At 44.9% G+C, this 19088-nt stretch overlaps 1 pseudogene; it reads left to right on the forward strand.

The window, feature by feature from the left end:
- Positions 1 to 208: 208 nt before the first annotated feature.
- Positions 209 to 19088, forward strand: part of LOC132658882 (MYND-type zinc finger-containing chromatin reader ZMYND8-like) — a 48253-nt pseudogene continuing 29373 nt past the window's right edge.

Here is a 19088-nt window from a genome sequence, read left to right on the forward strand (position 1 = left end):
TGCCAAATGTTCTTTCAGCCTCTTATGTCCAAGTCAGCCCAGGCGGTTGAGTAGATACTATTGTTGGGATAAACAATAGAGGTATTTAAAGTGTTTTCCTCCTGAACGCAAGAACGTGTTTTCTAGAAGAAGCCAAGTGATGAGTGTTATTCGCTATTTACCTCCAGTGCCTGATCTCACAAGAGTGTAGTGGTGTCTTCAAGATCAAAGCAAGGCCAAGATGAACCTGATGGAGGTGAGTGAGTCTGTCCAGCAGCAGTCTGCTCCTTTTTCTTCTCCTCTCTCCCAAGGGGCAGATTCACAGTAGATTCCAGCCAAATCTCAACAAGACATAGAGAGTTGCAAAGCACAGTGAGGTGTGTGTCTTGGGTCCTTGCAGGCAGCTGGTCTAGGTCCTCATTTTGTCATTGTTATTAAGGATTTACGGAGGACTTCCTATGCCCCTTGAACTGTGTGTAGATTGTCCTGGAAGGTTGATACTATTATCACACCCATTATCCAGGGGAAGGGACAGAGGCTCAGACAGGTAGTTTACTCATTCAGGGTCACAGAACTAGTAGAAGCAGAGAAGCAGGATCTGAATTCACCTACTTTGGGCTCCAGTATCCAAGCATGTGTGGCCATGTGCCGGGGTCCAACCCCGGTGGATCCAGGGTGATTCGAAGGTGGGGATGGAGTCGGCGTCTTTGGAAAAATACATATTTAATCACAGATATAGAGAGATTAGAAATGGATAGTGTAGTAGGAAGATTAGTGGAGAAAAGGAGGCTGAATAACTTGGATTACGTGGAATAGCATCCATGCTCCAGATGGGAATTCAGCCAGAAAAACGGGAGCAAGAAAGAAGCGACATGGGGGAATCAGTCTTTTTGGAAACTGATCCGATTTCTTTATTTTTGGGTTTGCTTATATACCTTTTGTTACACATAGGGATGAATACAGAGTCACGTGGGGGTCAGCAGTCCTGACCTTTATAAAAATCAGGTGCTTCACATAAATGTAAAAAAAAGGTCTTAGGGATATTACATCATCTCTGGCCATGAGTGAGACCTGCTGACATTTTATGATCCTTTCTTTCTGATAACCAAAAAACTTATTTCTTCCAAGGGTGTTTTTTCTTAAACCAGGCACCACCCTCCAAATAAATTTACATTCCTATAGGGTGGGGGTGTAGTGAGTTACAATCAAGAAAGGAATTTATTTAACCCAAGGTTAACATGATTAATCTTAAAGGTTAACACTTATTTCTCCTATATGCTTAAAGGTTAATACTTAGTTCTCCTATATGTTAGTTATATTCATTATAAGGGTAGGGGACATGGAGATTTAGCAGCAAACATCAGCCCAACAAATGAAAATCCTTTCACCAATGCTCCCCTTAAGATCTATTTAGTCTTAAGATATGATAACGTTACATTTTTACATAGCAAGGACACAGTGATTTATAACAAAGTACAGCGATCTATTACAAAAGAGAAAATCCATTATCTCAAAAAGTCTAGTATTGCTAACATCAAAAACTACTATATTTCCTTTGCTATATTCCAAATACATTGATTAATATATTCCCAAGTGCCTAAGGATATGGAGGCCTGGCGGCAATCACTGACTCAACAACAAGAAAAAGTCCTGTGCTAATTAAGACTCTCAAAATACTCCAAAACTCTCTGTGCTGTTTACGGTTGAGAGGTAGTAAACAATCATGTGGCAGGAGTATGGATAATCCTGTCACACAAGCTAGTCTGTCAGCAGAGAGGTTTGACCTGAGACATCCTTGTCCCACCCAGAGCAGGGAATTAGCAGCAGTTTTTGACACAACAAATGAAAAAGCCCTTCACCAATATAATTCCTAACCAACTATACTAATAATTTCTAACTCCCCAAAAGATTTTGCCTTTAGTAAGTCTAAAACATCTCGTGCCTCTCAAGTTGGGAGGCTATAAACAATTACATGTGGCCAGACGACCCTATACAGGTGGGCTAGATAACCTTCAGAGGAGTCCGTAAGCTGAAACACTCTTGTCACGCCCAAGAATTTTTATTGCCTTGGAGCTGCACGTTTACTCCTTCTCCGAGAGAAACGGTTATGGGGGAGAGCCCCCCGTAAAGTCAGAGGTGTAGGTGAGAGCATAAAACAGACTCTGGCTTTGGGGTTAGATGCTCGGGAACAGAGGGTTTCCTGAGGCTTGATCACGCCTTTGCATATGCCAAGCCTCCTTCCTCGTGACCTTTGCCATGGGCGGAATTCCTCACGCTGGCCCCTGGCAGCCATGCTTGTCATTCTGTTGGCCAACCTTTAGTTACTAATTGCACCAGCCCTGAGATCCAGAAATTAAACCCAATTTGGTTTTTAGAATCTTTCCATTTGAGTCCTGGAGGAGGTGGATATCGTTCACTCCTGATCCTGCTGGGCTGTTTGTGGTTCTTACCCTTTTATGGTTTTCTCTTCCGTGATCCCACTCAGGGTAACCATTGTTCTAGAATGAAGATAATACAGAGTTGATGGGGATTTCCTCTTTTCAAAATTGTAGGGTATCGGATTATTTGCCTACAAATGGATGAGACCCACTACCAGGAGCAGAAAACATAAATGTGTTAAATGAAATTCTTGTTAGGAAACAGATTTTCCCATTTTTGCTTGTATATGTAGGAAACTCCTGCTGTTTTATTGTTTTCCTTTTGCTTGAGGCATGGAAATGGGTGACTTTCCTCTGGACTCGATTACAAACAGAAAAACAGTTGGATGTGCTGCAGTTCATTGGATCTCAAGGAGTCGGACACTACTGAGCAACTGAAATGAACTGAACTGAAAATGTTCAGTTAAATGTTAAATGAGTTTTAACAACTCCTGTGTAGCTTTTGCTTCCATGCCTCCCATTCTCTGTGTCTTGGTGTGTTATATATGCGGGCAAGACTGAGCTCTGGATAAATCAGGAATTCATGTAGTCTGGTTCCATGTCATCTTTGAATGTCAGTAAATGATGCTCTCCCGGCAAGTTCCATTTGTTCCCTGTAGTCAGCTGCAACTTAAGTCTACTGCTAACCCCACCAGGCCAGTGTGATGCCATGTATATTCCTTTTTATTCCAGCAGTGAGCATGGAAAATATTTATGGAGTTTTAGTCCTGCTCTTTATTCTGTGACTACACCACATGCTGGTTTTTTGTTTATTTGTTTGTTTGTTTGTTTTTTAGGTTTATCTGTTCATTTGCTTAGGCATACATGAAATCTCAGCAGATGTTTATATGCCTGTGGAACATAGCAATTCAAGGGATTCTGAAAAGTCAGATAGTAGTTGAAATGACTCTATGAGTGATGAGGAGCAGAGGTCCAATAAAGAGCCAGAAGATGCTGAAGAAAAGAGGGGGCTCAGATGTACAAAAAGCCATGTGCTGTCAAGAAAAAAGGCCAAATTGCTGAACCCAGTGGAGATGGAAGAGGAGCTGAAAGCGTTTCACCAGCCAGTGAGAAAGTGGACCCAAGAGCAGTCTAGGAGAAGATGAGCCCCCAGCTTGAGAAGGACTTTTCAGACAAAGCAAAATCCTTGCCTCATCCCACAAAGGATAAGCTGAAGGGAAAAGGTGAAGTGGAATCCCCAATAGTGCATTTGGGCCTGGACTCCAATTCAAAGAGTGGACTTGACATAGATTCAGGAAAACACCATTCTGCATAGGAGGGTCAAAAATCTAGGAAGGAAGCCAGAGAACTGTCTCCCAAGGAGGAGGGTGAGTGACTGTACCAGTCTCTGGTTTCTTGATTTGGTCTGAGGATGTCACCTTGCCATTTGTAGTGTTGCATGTCATGTCACCCTCTGACATCAGAAAGTGTGGCACAACAAAGCTTGGATTAGCTCCTGGTCATGTAGCTAGTTACTGAGCAGGACAAGGACTTAAGCTGGGCCTGCCCACCTTTTACCTTTTTGATACCCAATGTGGTTGACCTTGAGCACCGGAAAATAAGTCTGTTAGAAAGGAACAGTTGCTTCTAGCAGTCAAGTCATTTTGAACCTAAGCAGTTTCTTTTTCCAGTATGTTCACATACATGCCTAAAGAGTTTGTCAATGTTAAGACACTGGACAAGACTGACACTGATGAAAGTGTTCAGGTCAAAGACCTTGGTGAATTTATTCTACCTTACCTCCCCTCACGCTGCCCAGGCATCTCAAAATACATTTTCTTACTAGACTATAAGACCTTTTGGGTCGGTGGGACCAGACTGCTGAGTTCTTCTTCAGGCCTCTAGAAATCCAAGGGGCATTGTATGATATGCACCTGTGCCTGTGGTCTGCCATATTTGCATGTAACTGACATGGGCCTGATGTTTTGCAACCTTGGCGCTATTGACTTTTTATTCTAGATAATTCTTTGTCCTGAGTATTGAAGGAGGTTTAGCAGTATCTCTGGCCTTTACCAACTGGATATCAGTAGCATCTACCCAGTGGTGTCCTGGAAAAGTGTCTTTACAAAGTGAAATCTCCCCTAGTTGTGAACTGCTGCCTGAGTCTTAGCAGTTCCCCCTTTGCTGCTGTTAGGGACTGAACGAGCAGTGGCTGCTCTCAAACCTGCCACACCCCAGGCATGCAGGCAGACCCCCCACAGAACATAGGAATATTTGAAGGATTTCCGGCCCATTGGCAAAGCAGTCAGCGAATTTCTCAGCTGGCTTGGCAAGTGGGAGATGGTATGCCCAAGAAAGGTAAGAATCAATTAAGGACCCAAAGAGACATGGTTTAAGGACAAATTGGAGATTATAGCTATAAAACCTGTTGTACTTTGTGAGTTACATACAGGGATAGCCAGGTTTCATTATGTGGCTCAGTGGTAAAGACTCCATCTGCCAATGCAGGAGACACGAATTTGATCCTTGGATCAGCAAGATCTCCTGGAGAAGGAAATGGCAACCTACTCCAGTGGTGTTGCCTGGAGAATTCCATGGACAGAGGAGTCTGGTGGGCTTTATAGTCCCTGGGGTCACCAAATAGTTGGACACGACTTAGTGACTAAACAGACAACACACAGCTTTTGACAGGAGCTATCGTCTCAGTTTTGTGTCCCCTGGGGCTTTCCTAGTCTGGCTGCTTAAAGCAGGAAGGGGGATGGGTTTCAAGCATTTTTTCCTGTGTTTGCGTCATTGTGAACTGTTCTGGAACCTCAGTTCGGCAGTTCATTGAAAGAGGAGGGACTGTCTCTCAGTGACACAGGGCAGCAAGAGAGAGAGGCAGTTGAGTCAGTCAGGAAGGATGGATCACCACCCCATCCCTTAAAATTATGAATAGCATCTGAAACATCCAACTCTGTGTGGATTGGGGTTTGAGGGACCACATCTGATGTTGCAGAAAGCAAAAGGGGTGGCATTTATTCCATGAAGTTTGTGGAATTGTTGTGTCCCAAAGGCAGTGGCGACCCACTCCAGTACTCTTGCCTGGAAAATCCCATGGACGGAGGAGCCTGGTAGGCTGCAGTCCTGGGGCCACTAGGAGTTGGGCATGACTGAGTGACTTCACTTTCACTTTCATGCATTGGAGAAGGAAACGGCTACCCACTCCAGGAGTCTTGCCTGGAGAATCCCAGAGATGGAGTAGCCTGGTGGGCTGCTGTCTATGGGGCCCCACAGAGTCGGGCACGAATGATACAACTTAGCAGCAGCAGCAGCCCCTGACAGTGTTCCTATGAATGATACATTTATACTATTCCTCTCTTTCTGAAATAGATATTTTGTTTGGTGGTTGTTTTCACCCCTTCCAGAAAGGATTTGTGATATACTGACAGAATGGAAATCAAGACAGTGAGAAAGATGAAAATAGAATAGTGAGAGATGTTTTTTAGTATGTGCTTAGAGAAAATGTAAAAGTTCACAGACTCTCTCCTCTGGAAACTAACTTGAAAGATTAAAGCTGTCTTTAATGTTTTCAGAAAGGGTAGGTTTACATATCTGTGTCTGTCTCTGTTTGGAAAGAAACCCCCTTACCCTTGATTTTGAGAAACTTATGATGGAGTGTCCTCCTTACTTAAAATAGAAAACCGAAGAAGCTGCTTCATGTGAAGATCAGTGGCCAGCATAGGACGGGAAAGTAATGAAGAGTGTTCTGGTGGTGAAATGGATCAACAGGGAGACACAAATAAACCTGAAATAATTTCAAAACTAAATAAAAAGCATCTAGCATGTGTCTGCATATTTTTGGGGCAGGTCCTCAGAACAAACACTTCAGCTGCATGTAGGATTCTCAGTTTACCGTGTGGGAATTACCAGTCCATGGAGATTTGTAGAGGGGGTTAAGTCATATGTTGAGGTTGTGTCAGGGGATGCAGTTTTTCCTGTGGGGTGGGAGTTGGGGAGGATGGAGAAAGAAGATAAGGGGCTCATCAATTGTGTTTCTGGCAGTTTTTTAAGGGAAATGTGGATATTCATGGAAAGGGTCTGGTGAACAATGGCCAGAGATTGAAAGAGTGGAATGCCATTTTGTTGAAAGGTGGTGCCCCAGGTATCTTCTCTGTTGCATATCATCAGACTTTAAGAGTACATAACAAGGAGAAAGCCTTAACATTCAATTCAATATGAACCTCGAAGGCCATATGTATAAGAGTGTGTATATGAGTACATGGTCAGCTTTGCTGAGATCTGCTTTCTAGAGCTAGATTTCCAGGTAACGTTTTAGGGAATGGGGGAATAAGGTATATGGAAGAGGGCTGTGGCCTAGGGAGAAAGTGAAGGGTGGGAAGGCCGTGAGAATATTAGTTTCTGACAAAAATGACCAGGGAAAAGATAAATTGCCAGGGAACAGATAAACGAAGGAAAACACATCCCATCATAGATGTTTGAGCTCATGTGAACTTTGTTGTTTTTTTTTTTTCCAGGAACTCAGTTTAAGTACAAAGTGTGCAGGGGCAGAAGTGAGGGGAATGAGGATGTCACGGCCCACCTATCCATCCATGTGCTCTGTGTCCCATGCTGCTGCTGTTGCTGCTGCTATGGCGCAGTGGTTAATAACTCTTTCTCAAGGAAGGCTTAACCTCTTTGCCCAAGGCCCTCTATCTGGCCAAGGTGTAGAAATAACATTTTTCTCATGAACCCTCTGGTGACAGTGTCTCTTCCTTGCTGAATGGCTCAGCAAAGAATGTTTTCACCCACAACGGGCCTGTCCTTTATCTAGGGCTATATCACTACTTTGCTCAAGGGCCAGTGGGAACACCTGGAGCATATGGAGCTCACTGAAGGTCTGGTCAGCACTTAGGGTGGTCCTTCTGAAGTAGATGACTGCTTTCCAGTATTGCATCCACCTCTGGATTGGGCAAAGGACAGACTGGCACAAATGGGGTAGGGAGAGTTCAACATCTGTCCCTCCAGTGTTGGCTTCTCATCCCAGATACCATGGTTCCAACATGGATATGCCTGAGTGTGATGTCCCGCATGAAGTTCTGTCCCGTATGAAGTTCTCACTCTACAACTTTTCTCCTTGAAGCATCATCTCTTTTGAGGGCAAAGGGTAAATACTGAACGTGAAAGTTCATGGATTTATGGATTTCCCTTCTACATGCCCTGAATGAGATCTGCTCTGGGCCAGCTTTTCATTTTAATATCTACACCCTGGATTGCCCCTTCTACAGAGAAGCATCTACAGCTCTAGAAGGCAAGGCTTGGCCTTCTCTGGGTGATTTCTGAACAACCAGCCCAGGAGACACTGGAAACATGTTTTCTTACTTTTTTAGTCTGTAAACTTCGAAGAACCGTCGAGGCCCTGTCAGGCTGGTACCAGTCCTTCTCAGCACTAGTTCAAAATAAAACAAAGCTGAAACTATGGTGTAATAACTCTGCAGTGGGTATGAGATTGCATATTGAGGCATGGCTTTCAGGACTGGGCTTATTCTAGGGAGTGTACCACATTTATCCACATTCAGAAGTTTTAGCAAGGCATTGCAAAGAAGTTAAAGAAAAAACAGTTTAGAACAGTGTCCCTGAATGCCTAATATTGCCTACCAGTGCTTCAGGACCAGGGGTGGCTTTAGCTCTAACCTGTCCTTGAGTGAAGAGTGCAGAGATAGTCATGAATTGGTTAGTAAACTGAACTGTGGATGGTTGACTGGATGGTCATTCTCTGGAAACTTGCCATGACTTGTGTCCCAGTCTCTTTGATGGCTTTCACTTGGGCCCTAAAGTCTAGGTGCTATTAGATTTGAGTGCACACTTGACTGTGTTGTGTAAGGTATTTTTCCACTGAATATCAATGCCTGTGAAACTTTGCAGATTAGTGATGAATTCATGAGCATTCTGGCTCAATCATCCTGAGCTGCATTTGCTTCCTGTTCCCTGGATGTGTTCATGTTTTCTCTGTATAGAATGAAGACTGGATGTCTCCATCGTGTTTGCCCATGAATGTGAGTTGATGTTTCTTCCTGTGGTTCTGCCTATGCCTCCTGTCTTCTTTCATGATGCACACATGCTTTGCCATTAGGCACAGCCCTGCTGCCATAGCTGTCTGAGTTCAACTTGGCAAGTCCCTATTCAACATACATGCATTGTGTTGCTCATATTCACTTTTTTTTTTTACAAGGTACCCCATTTCCTCACCTCACCCTAATTACACTCATTTTTTTAAAAGTTTGTTGATCTTTTTTAGATTGCATGTAAATTCCTGGATCAAGTGCTTCCAACATCTTGAATTGGACTTTTTAAAAGAGTTCCATGATATTTGTGCAGAGCAAGGAATGTTTACAGCAGGAGTAGGTAACAGTGATCCACATGTGGAAACAAGAATACCCATCAGTTCAGTTCAGTCGCTCAGTCGTGTCCGACTCTTTGTGACCGCATGAATCACAGCACGCCAGGCCTCCCTGTCCATCACCATCTCCCGGAGTTCACTCAGACTCATGTCCATCGAGTCCGTGATGCCATCCAGCCAGCTCAGTAATGCCTGATGGGCAAGAATATCACTCATTGAAGTGAGCATATTGATTAGTATCACAGAGGGCAAAGATGTTGCAGGAATGCATCTGTCAGGAAATTTTTTATCTGTCAGGAAAGATTTGGGATTGACTGGTTAAGTGTTCTATGAACACTGCTGCAGGATTGAAATACACTGACTTTTACCCCTACAAATGTATTCTTGCATTGATCATTAAACTGATATTACCCATGCAGAATTTTTTCATGATTGTCAGTAAATTATCACCCAAGTGATAGGAATTGGGGCTTGCCTTTCTGTAAAGAGAAAGTTGTTAAGGAATTCTTGTTGCAGGGAAAAGGGGTGCATGAGCAATTTCAAGTTCAAAGCCCCTTGCTATTTCTGTGTCGTTTCTGGGAGGAAAGCACAGGGAATGGAATCACACCAACCTGATTGGCACTGTGAACCAGTCCAAGGCGACAGAAATAGAGAACACAGGCATATGTCACTCAACTGTCCACAGTGAGGACTTCGAACCCTGCTAACCTCTTTGCATGTCAATCACCCTTATGAGCAAGTACCATTCACCATCCAGGATATATCATAGAAGTAGAAGAGGGCACTGACTTGATCAGCTAGTGAGTGAAAAAAATTAACTGGGACAGAAAACAGGGGTGCTTCCAAAATCCATAATACTGGACAGGTAAACCAATGTTTCCCCATGTGTGCAAGTTTCGTTTCAGAATTGTGTGTGTGTGTGTGTGTGTGCGTGTGCACGCACACATGTGCACTGGAAAAAATGCGCGTGTGAGCTCTCTGAACTGGCCTGGCTGGGAGATGGAAGAATGGACACTGAATGCATGAAAGAGCTTGTGTAAGGTACAAAGATCTTGGGGCAGCCGAAGCACTGACATCCTGGCAAATGGCCCAGGGATCTCACCAATGGAGCAAGCTGTACGTGTTAACAGGCATGTAAGTGTAAACATGGATCCCTAAGCAGAAAGGTGAGGCAGGCAAAAAGCACCTGGTGGAAGTTCAGGAGGATGCCAAGGATCAGAGAAACAGAGTGGGCCAGATTCCCAGGCAGAGAAGAGAGGTTATGCACAGCCCCTAAGACACCTGACTTTTGTTTGGAATGCAATTATCCATATTGCATCTTTTATGCAGAGCACAAAATATTATCTATTGTCTGGTGGGTCAGCTGCTATAGAATCTGTCTGCAGTGTGGGAGACCTGGGTTTGATCCCAGGGCTCAGAAAATCCCCTGGAGAAGGGAAAGTCCATCCCCTCAAAAGTCCACCCCCGCCAGTATTCTGACCTGGAGAATTCCATGGATTGTATAGTCTGTGGGGTCACAAAGAGTCGGACATGACTGAGTGACTCCACCTCACTTAAGGTTTTTTTTTTTTAAATATTTGAAATGTATTTTTAATATTAAGACAACAGAGAATTATTAAACATTTGCTTCAACATCTGCTAGATCATGAAAAAAGCAAGAAAATTCCAGAAAAACATCTATTTCTGCTTTATTGACTATGCCAAAGCCTTTGACTGTGTGGATTACACGGACATGATGCACGCATATCTGAGTGAACTCCAGGAGTTGGTGATGGACAGGGAAGCCTGCCGTGCTGCGATTCATGTGGTCGAAAAGAGTCGGACACGACTGAGCAACTGAACTGAACTGGACTGAACTGAACTGATCTGAACTGAACTGAAGCATCCAAAAAAGGCAATGCCAAAGAATGCTCAAGCTACCGCACAATTGCACTCACTCATATGCTACTAAAGTAATGCTCAAAATTCTCCAAGCCAGGCTTCAGCAATACATGAATTGTGAACTTCCTGATGCTCAAGCTGGTTTTAGAAAAGGCAGAGGAACCCGAGATCAAATTGCCAACATTTGCTGGATTATCGAAAAAGCAAGAGAGTTCCAGAAAAACATCTATTTCTGCTTTATTGGCTATGCCAAAGCCTTTGACTGTGTGGATCACAATAAACTGTGAAAAATTCTTCAAGATATGGGAATACCAGACCACTTGATCTGCCTCTTGAGAAATCTGTATGCAGGTCAGGAAGCAACAGTTAGAACTGGACATGGAACAACAGACTGGTTCCAAATAGGAAAAGGAGCACATCAAGGCTGTATATTGTCACCCTGCTTATTTAACTTCTATGCAGAGTACATCATGAGAAACGCTGGACTGGAAGAAGCACAAGCTGGAATCAAGATTGCTGGGAGAAATATTAATAACCTCAGATATGCAGATGACACCACCCTTATGGCAGAAAGTGAAGAGGAACTAAAAAGCCTCTTGATGAAAGTGAAAGAGGAGAGTGAAAAAGTTGGCTTAAAGCTCAACATTCAGGAAACGAAGATCATGGCATCCGGTCCCATCACTTCATGGGAAATAGATGGGGAAACAGTAGAAACAGTGTCAGACTTTATTTTGGGGGGGCTCCAAAATCACTGCAGATGGTGACTGTAGCGATGAAATTTAAAGACCCTTGCTCCTTAGAAGAAAAGTTATGACCAACCTAGATAGCATATTCAAAAGTAGAGACATTACTTTGCCAACTAAGGTCCATCTAGTCAAGGCTATGGTTTTTCCAGTAGTCATGTATGGATGTGAGAGTTGGACTGTGACGAAGGCTGAGCGCCGAAGAATTGATGCTTTTGAACTGTGGTGTTGGAGAAGACTCTTTGAGAGTCCCTTGGACTGCAAGGAGATCCAACCAATCCATTCTGAAGGAGATCAGCCATGGGATTCCTTTGGAAGTAATGATGCTAAAGCTGAAACTCCAGTACTTTGACCACCTCATGTGAAGAGTTGACTCATTGGAAAAGACCCTGTTGCTGGGAGGGACTGGGGGCAGGAGAGAAGGGTATGACAGAGGATGAGATGGCTGGATGGCATCACTGACTTAATGAATGTGAATCTGAGTGAACTCGGGGGTTGGTGATGGACAGGGAGGCCTGGCGTGCTGTGATTCATGGGGTTGCAAAGAGACACGACTGAGCGACTGAAATGAACTGAACTGAACTGAACTGAACAGTTATACGCACTTTAACTAACATGTTCATGGCATTCCATTTCCTTAGTGCTCACAAGTCTTAGATTTAGGATCAGAAAACTAATCAAGTTATTTTATACACATTTCTTATCCCATTTTTCAGCTTTTCTTGGAAGTTTGAGATGGTGTTTCTTTGCAGCCCAAGTTTATCTCTTTACATATCAATGGTGGAGTTTTGAAACTGTTTTTGAATCTCAGAATAATTTCAAATATTTCCATTTTTATGTTAAAATCTACTTAGATTTCTCTCTCTCTCTCTCTCTCTCTCTCTCTCTCTCTCTCTCTCTCTCTCTCTCAGTGAGCCATCCTGCACTACAAAGGACATCAGATGACTCATGACACGGTTTCCCTAGACAACAATGAGGCTGACCAGATGGCCAGACAGATAGCCTTACAACAGGGGCCTCTGCCTATACTATTTCTTAAGACCTCCCTTACACCTAACTACTCAGAGGCCAAAATGGAGGCCCTCTTCTCACAGGAGGGCACTTCCAAACACCCCTCGGGATGGATCATGCTCCATGACAAACTAGTCTTTCTTGAAAGACAGACAATGTCCATTATCACCCTGATCCACGACTCTTTACACATTGGGCCCCACACACTTTTGACCTTCCTTAGCCCTCTCTTTCCCCCATTACACCTCCGACCTACCATTCAGGCAGTCCATCATCACTGCCTAATCTGTGCCAAGATCTCTCCTCAAGGAGGACTCAGGCCGCCACAAGAAACTCACCAGCTGAGGGGACACCTGCAGGGACAGGATTGGCAGATAGACTTTACTCACATGCCTAGACATCACACCTTCTGGTATATGCTGGCCTCGGTCATCAGGCAAGGTAAAATGCGCTAATGGCATCCTGAAGGCTCATCTGACCAGGTTAATGGCAGAACTTCATCTCTCCTGGGTTGATCTCCTTCCAGCAGCCCTGACCCACATACGGACAACTCCTCATGTCAAGACAGTTTTGACACCTTTTGAACTGCTGTATGGTAGGCCATATCTGCTGACTAAACTTCTGGATCCCCCAACCCCCTTCTAGAGACTTACTTGTCCCATTTCACTCTCCTGAGGTCCCTACTTAGACAACACGCTGACCATGTCCTCCCTCAACCTGTCAGAGACCATGCCCAAGCAATCCCATCCCCTGCTTTGGCACCAGGAGATCAGGTTCTCCTAAAAACGCTGATGCCTCAACCCCTTCAACCCCAGTGGACTGGGACTTTCACGGTGGTCCTCACCACCCCTACAGCAGCCAAACTGTGGGGACATGAGCCATGGTATCACATCACATGGCTCAAGCGGGCTCCACTACACAGCTACCTTCTCCGAAACCCCTGGAGACTTACACACCTCTAAAATCTTGGGACCTACCAAGATCACCATTACTAAGACATCCTTGCCTCCCGCCAGTGGCTGACACGCCCCATCCAATGCTTGTCTGGCTTCATCTGCTGTGGCTATTGCCAATCGCAACTCTGGCTATACTCTTTGCCATTAGACTGGCTGTCACAGCCCCTCAGGACTGGCCGCTCATACTTTTGACTTTTACTGGCCCTTGCTTACCTTATTATCTGTTCACTATTCCTGGGATGCTACTCCATTGGGACAACCTGACCTGGCCATATGTCTCTCATCCCGGCCTGCCTTGAAGAATTTATCTTGGCCATACTAACAGGACCTTTGGCTGGCTACCCCAATCACCGACTGTGACTCTTTCTTTCAGGCAATTTCTGATCTACACTTGCAGGGGACCTTCCTCCTTTTACAGAATCTCAAATTGACTTCTTCACTTTTATCACTCTCCTTCTAATATTATAGCTTAACATGCTCTTGCCACTATCCCTCCTGGCCATGATAATACGGGCAGGGTAACCTATGCCCTGCCCCCAGGGCTGCACCAAACAAGACTGCTGGGGCACTGGGTTCACAGCCTACACTTATGTCCACTGAGACCATCATGTCTCACCCGCCCAGCCATGCTCCCATGGGGGTAAATGGTACTGGATGGCCAAAAGCCAAACAGCTGAATCAAGCTCAGCCTCTAACTGCTATAAAGCTAGGGACAAAAATCTGTGGTTTACCATGCAAACTCACTACGGAATGACAGAGATGAGAACAAATCCAACATAAGGTCCAAGAGGACCTCATAAAGTTGGCAACTGAAGCCTCTGATCCACACCATGATCCCAACAAACTCCTAGACCAGGTTCATCAGGCACTCAAACCCCTAGATTTTTCACCCCAATTTTTCACCAGCCTCAATGACACCTATCAGACCCTGACTGAAACCTCACCAAACCTCTCATGATGGCTCTATCTTCCCTTGAGACCCCAACCATTCCTTGCTCAACCGATCCCCAGCAAATGGATAGAGGCCCAAAATCTCACTCGAAATGTCACTGAAGTAACCTTGCCAATGGGGCCCTTGACCACTGAGATACTGTACCTTCCAGCCAATGCCTCTTGTATCCTGGCCAACGACACCTCATTAACCACAGTGGCCTGTGATGGCTTAAGACAAGACCCTCTATCCCCAAACCCTCCGATATGCGGAAAACCTGGGATATTCTTTCTCTGTAATCAAACCTCCTTATTACAATGTTTCCCGCCCAACTGGACTCAGCCTTACACCCCAGTCTTCCTTACTCCCTTCCTGACCATTCTGACACCGCAGGCAATGAAAGACCAGATCCAGCCAAACCCGCCGCCACCGGAGGACATTGGCTTCAACTCCCCTGCTCCTCAGGGGAGGTCTATTCACAGCCTTAAGACTGGGAGCAGGAGGATTGGGACCAGCCACACACTCCTGCTAGAAGCTGTCCGCAGACCTCAATCGAGACCTGGACAAGGTGGCAAATTCCCTAGTGGCATTATAGACCCAGATAACCTCTCTGGCAGCAGTGGCTCTCCAAAATCGAAGGGCCCTAGACCTGCTAACAGCTGAAAAAGGGGAACGTGTCAGTTCCTAAGGGCAGACTCTTGTTTTTTTGTTAATGTCTCAGGGATAGTTCAGAACAAGGTCTGAGAGCTGATAGAGAACATCAGACTTAGACAGGCCGAGTCAGGTGGTTTCAGTTTCTTAGTATGGTGGAAGTGGTCTTGGGCAAAATGGCTTCTCCCACTTCTTGGACCTCTCACAGCCTTGTTCCTCATCCTGTCAACAGGACCTTGTGCCTTTCAGATCATACTCTGGAGGGTCAGGGAGATGAACCAGACGGCTACTGGACAGATGTTGATGGTGGCCACATTCTCCAAACTCCTGTCCAGAGACCCTGAGGCCCCCTAAAGGTCACCAGGATCTGGCCATGACACTCAGCCCAGCAGCACCCCAGTTCAGCAGGAAGTAGCCAGGAGCAATAATGGCACCCCTTATCCTATCAAAAGGGTCAAAACGTAAGGCCGGACCCCGGGGGCCATTATGGGCCGCCCCTCCTCTCCCTCCTGCAGACAGGGGAAGTCCCTAATGGAAGGAGCCTCCCAGATCCCAGGGACCAACTTAAGCACACTTCACCAACTAAAGCCGCCCCCACTCCAGCCACTAGAAGGACCTATCAGCCCGAGATGCCTCGGCCTGGTAACCTATCTGAACCCCCATCCAGTAACGTGACCATCCCTCGCAATGAATGTATATAAGCTGCCTCCAACATGGTCCGGGCACAGACTTCCTCAACCTGCCTCGTTGAGGTCCAGGAACCCTACCCGGGAGCGCTTCGCCATCAAAAAGCCTGTTAGACACTCTTTTCGGTGTCCTGGTCATCTTTACGTAACAAGTATATTGTATTGGTGTTTTTCTTTCTGGCTTACTTCACTCTGTATAATCGGCTCCAGTTTCATCCACCTCATTAGAACTGATTCAAATGTATTCTTTTCAATGGCTGAGTAATACTCCATTGTGTATATGTACCACGGCTTTCTTATCCATTCATCAGCAGATGGACATCTAGGTTGCTTCCATGTCCCGGCTATTATAAACAGTGCTGCAGTGAATACTGGGGTACACATGTCTCTTTCAATTCTGGTTTCCTCGGTGTGTATGCCCAGAAGTGGGATTGCTGGGTCATAAGGCAGTTCTGTTTCCAGTTTTTAAAGGAATCTCCACACTGTTCTCCATAGTGGCTGTACTAGTTTGCATTCCCATCAACAGTGCAAGAGGGGTCCCTTTTCTCCACACCATCTCCAGCATTTATTGTTTGTAGCCTTTTGGATCGCAGCCATTCTGACTGGTGTGAATGGCACAAAGACAGAAATATAGATCAGTGGAACAAAATAGAAAGCCCAGAGATAAATCCACACACATATGGACAACTTATCTTCACTTTAGTTTATAAAGAGGCATCTCTGTCAGCTCTACCTCCTCCTGGCTCACTAAGGGAGGGCAACCCTAGACTAGGCGACTCTAGTCCTTGAAGAAGAACGACGACAGGGGTGTGATTTTTGACTGTTGTCATGATATGGAGGTCACTACAGATGGGGGAGAAGGCAATGGCACCCCACTCCAGTGCTCTTGCCTGGAAAACCCCATGGACAGAGGAGACTGGTAGCCCACAGTCCATGGCGTCGCTAAGAGTCAGATACGACTGAGAAATTTCATTTTCACTTTTCACTTTCATGCATTGCAGAAAAAATGGCAACTCACTCCAGTGTTCTTGCCTGGAGAATCCCAGGGATGGGGGAGCCTGCCGTCCACACTCATAGCCCAGTTCCTTCAGGTAGATACATTCTGAAAGGCAGTGTTATTCAAACTCTAGTCACTCATATTCATTTTATTTTCTCATTCCCAACCTGCTGGTACAATTACTGCCCTAATATATGTTTTATCTAGAGAAACAGCTCTTTAAAGAAAAATTGATTTCAATTTTGGAATTAAACTTGACTACAAGACTTTAGGTAAAACAGTATTTTGTGCTCTGCATAAAAGATGCAGTATAGATAACTGCAGTCAAAACAAAAGCAATGCTTCTAAATTCTCCATAAATACCATTGTGCTGGGGATGGTTCTATCCTTGGTGTGGAGTTCCCTTGAGTGTTACGTGTCAAGGTGCCAGGCCGTGCTGAGACTATTCTGGAAGGAATTAGAAGAGATGAAACACAATACTCTTCATTCTAGGTGATTCATTGTTATTCAGTGCTTTGGCCATTGGGAGGCTGTCTGATTCCTGTAGGTTTCCTGGCCAAAGAAAGCGTTCCTGTTAATGTCCAGATGGACTTTGGCTAAGTCTTTCTCAAATTGCTTAATGAACTCTAACTTTGTAAAACAAGGTACTTGCAAGATTCTGTTCATCCACTGGTTCATCGACTAGCAGGTGGGAAACTCCAGGCCAGGGACTGGGTCATGTTGGCCTCAGTCACTCAGAGGCCTTGGCAAGTATCTCAAATGTGAGGAAGCGTGTAACCCAAGGAGGCTGATGTTTTAAGCTAGAACATGCTGCAGAATTGGCCTACACATATAAAGTGAGAATGTGCTAATAAAGTGAGAATGTGCTAATTATCAGGGAGGTCCTTGGCATGGTATCCTGGGATGGTGACTTAGAGCTCACTTGCCTGGAGACCCTGCAGGTCAGCCTGAGTCTTGTCTACTTTCTGGTTTTGTTTTTTTTTTTCATGTGTTGGCTTCAGCTGTAGGTAAAGCTCCACCATCCACAACAGCGGGCAGCCAGTCTCCCCCGGAAATGCTGGTCCTCAACCGCTCATCCTCCCAAACTCCCAGGGCTGGGGTCATGGCCACCACCATCACCTGCACGGCCACCATCACTACTGCCAGCACCACAGGAAACCCAGTGAAAAAGCAGAGGCTGCTTTTGCGGAAGGAGACTGCCCCGGCCATGCAGCAGGTTGTGTGGAACTCATCAGGGAAGTTTCAAACGCCCTCCTGAGAGTGGCACATGCAGAAGATGCAGTGTCTGCAGCAGCAGCAGCAGAGCCAGCAGCAGCCTCAGTCTTCCCAGGGGACGAGATATCAGGACAGGCTGTGAAAGGTACCGAGCCTCCCCGCTCTGTTCTCCATGGCACCTGGTCCTTCTTTGCCACATGGACAGGAGAAAAATCGTTCTTGGTTTCTTTCTTTAGTTCCTGTGGTTGCTCGCCCACTGTATCCTGGAGGCCTGACACGTATCATTTGGTATTATTTTAAAAATTATTTTCCAGCTTTGTTTTGAACTTTTCTTTTTTCCTGTTCATTTCATAAACAGTATGTACATGTCTTCTTAGAACGGGGTGAAATGGATGTCTAGACAACAAAAATCTGTCATCTTTATTGACTTTCTATTTCATACTCCACCCTTTCTCAAAAGTATTGTTAACCATAAGGTCTTTTTCTAATTCATATATGCATATATATTTATCTATGTGTGTGTGTATATATATATATATATATTTATCTATGTGTATATATATACATATGACTTCATAAAGGTTGGGTTTTTTTTCTATTTGAAAACATCAAAATGGTAAATTCCTTGCCTTTTTCTCCCCCCACCTTTCAGCATGTTTTGGAGGTCAATCCATGTCAGTGCATATAGCTCTCCCTTTTTCTTTTGCACTGGTGTACAATATCCCACAGTTTATCTAATAAAGTATTTGCCTACAGATAGGCATTTAGGTTGCTTCCAGTTTTTACTAGTTGTAATTAGCCCTGCAATGAATACCTTTGTGTAAGTTTCCTTGTGCAACCACTGTGAACTGTGAACCACTGTGAACCACTAGGCATAATTTTTGAAAGAGTACAGTATGAGAAGTGGATGGTAAAGGATACCTTAATAACTAGGGATTAGCACCCACCAGCCAATGCAAGAAGAACAAGCATCAAACCGTTGCCAAAGTGCAGAATGACAGCTCCCAGAAGGAGTCTCTTTCGGGGCCGATGTAAGCCGAACAAAGTGCTGATCTGATGGGGACTAGTTTGCCTGGCTCTCATGAGGATTGGTACTGGTCTTGTTTCATGGGGAAACCTGCACTGAGATTCTTCATTACTGGGCTCTTGGATTGTGCGCTATCAGGAGGAGAACTGGTAAGAGTTGCAGCAGGTTGTGAAATGAAAGAGTAGCCAGATATTGAACTGGCTCCCAGTGAAACTCTTCAAAGATTGGGGTGGAGGAAGACCACAGGATTGGACACAGAGTATGAGAGTATAGCC

This window comes from Ovis aries, chromosome Y (assembly GCF_016772045.2).
Source record: "Ovis aries strain OAR_USU_Benz2616 breed Rambouillet chromosome Y, ARS-UI_Ramb_v3.0, whole genome shotgun sequence".
Taxonomy (NCBI): Eukaryota; Metazoa; Chordata; class Mammalia; order Artiodactyla; family Bovidae; genus Ovis; species Ovis aries.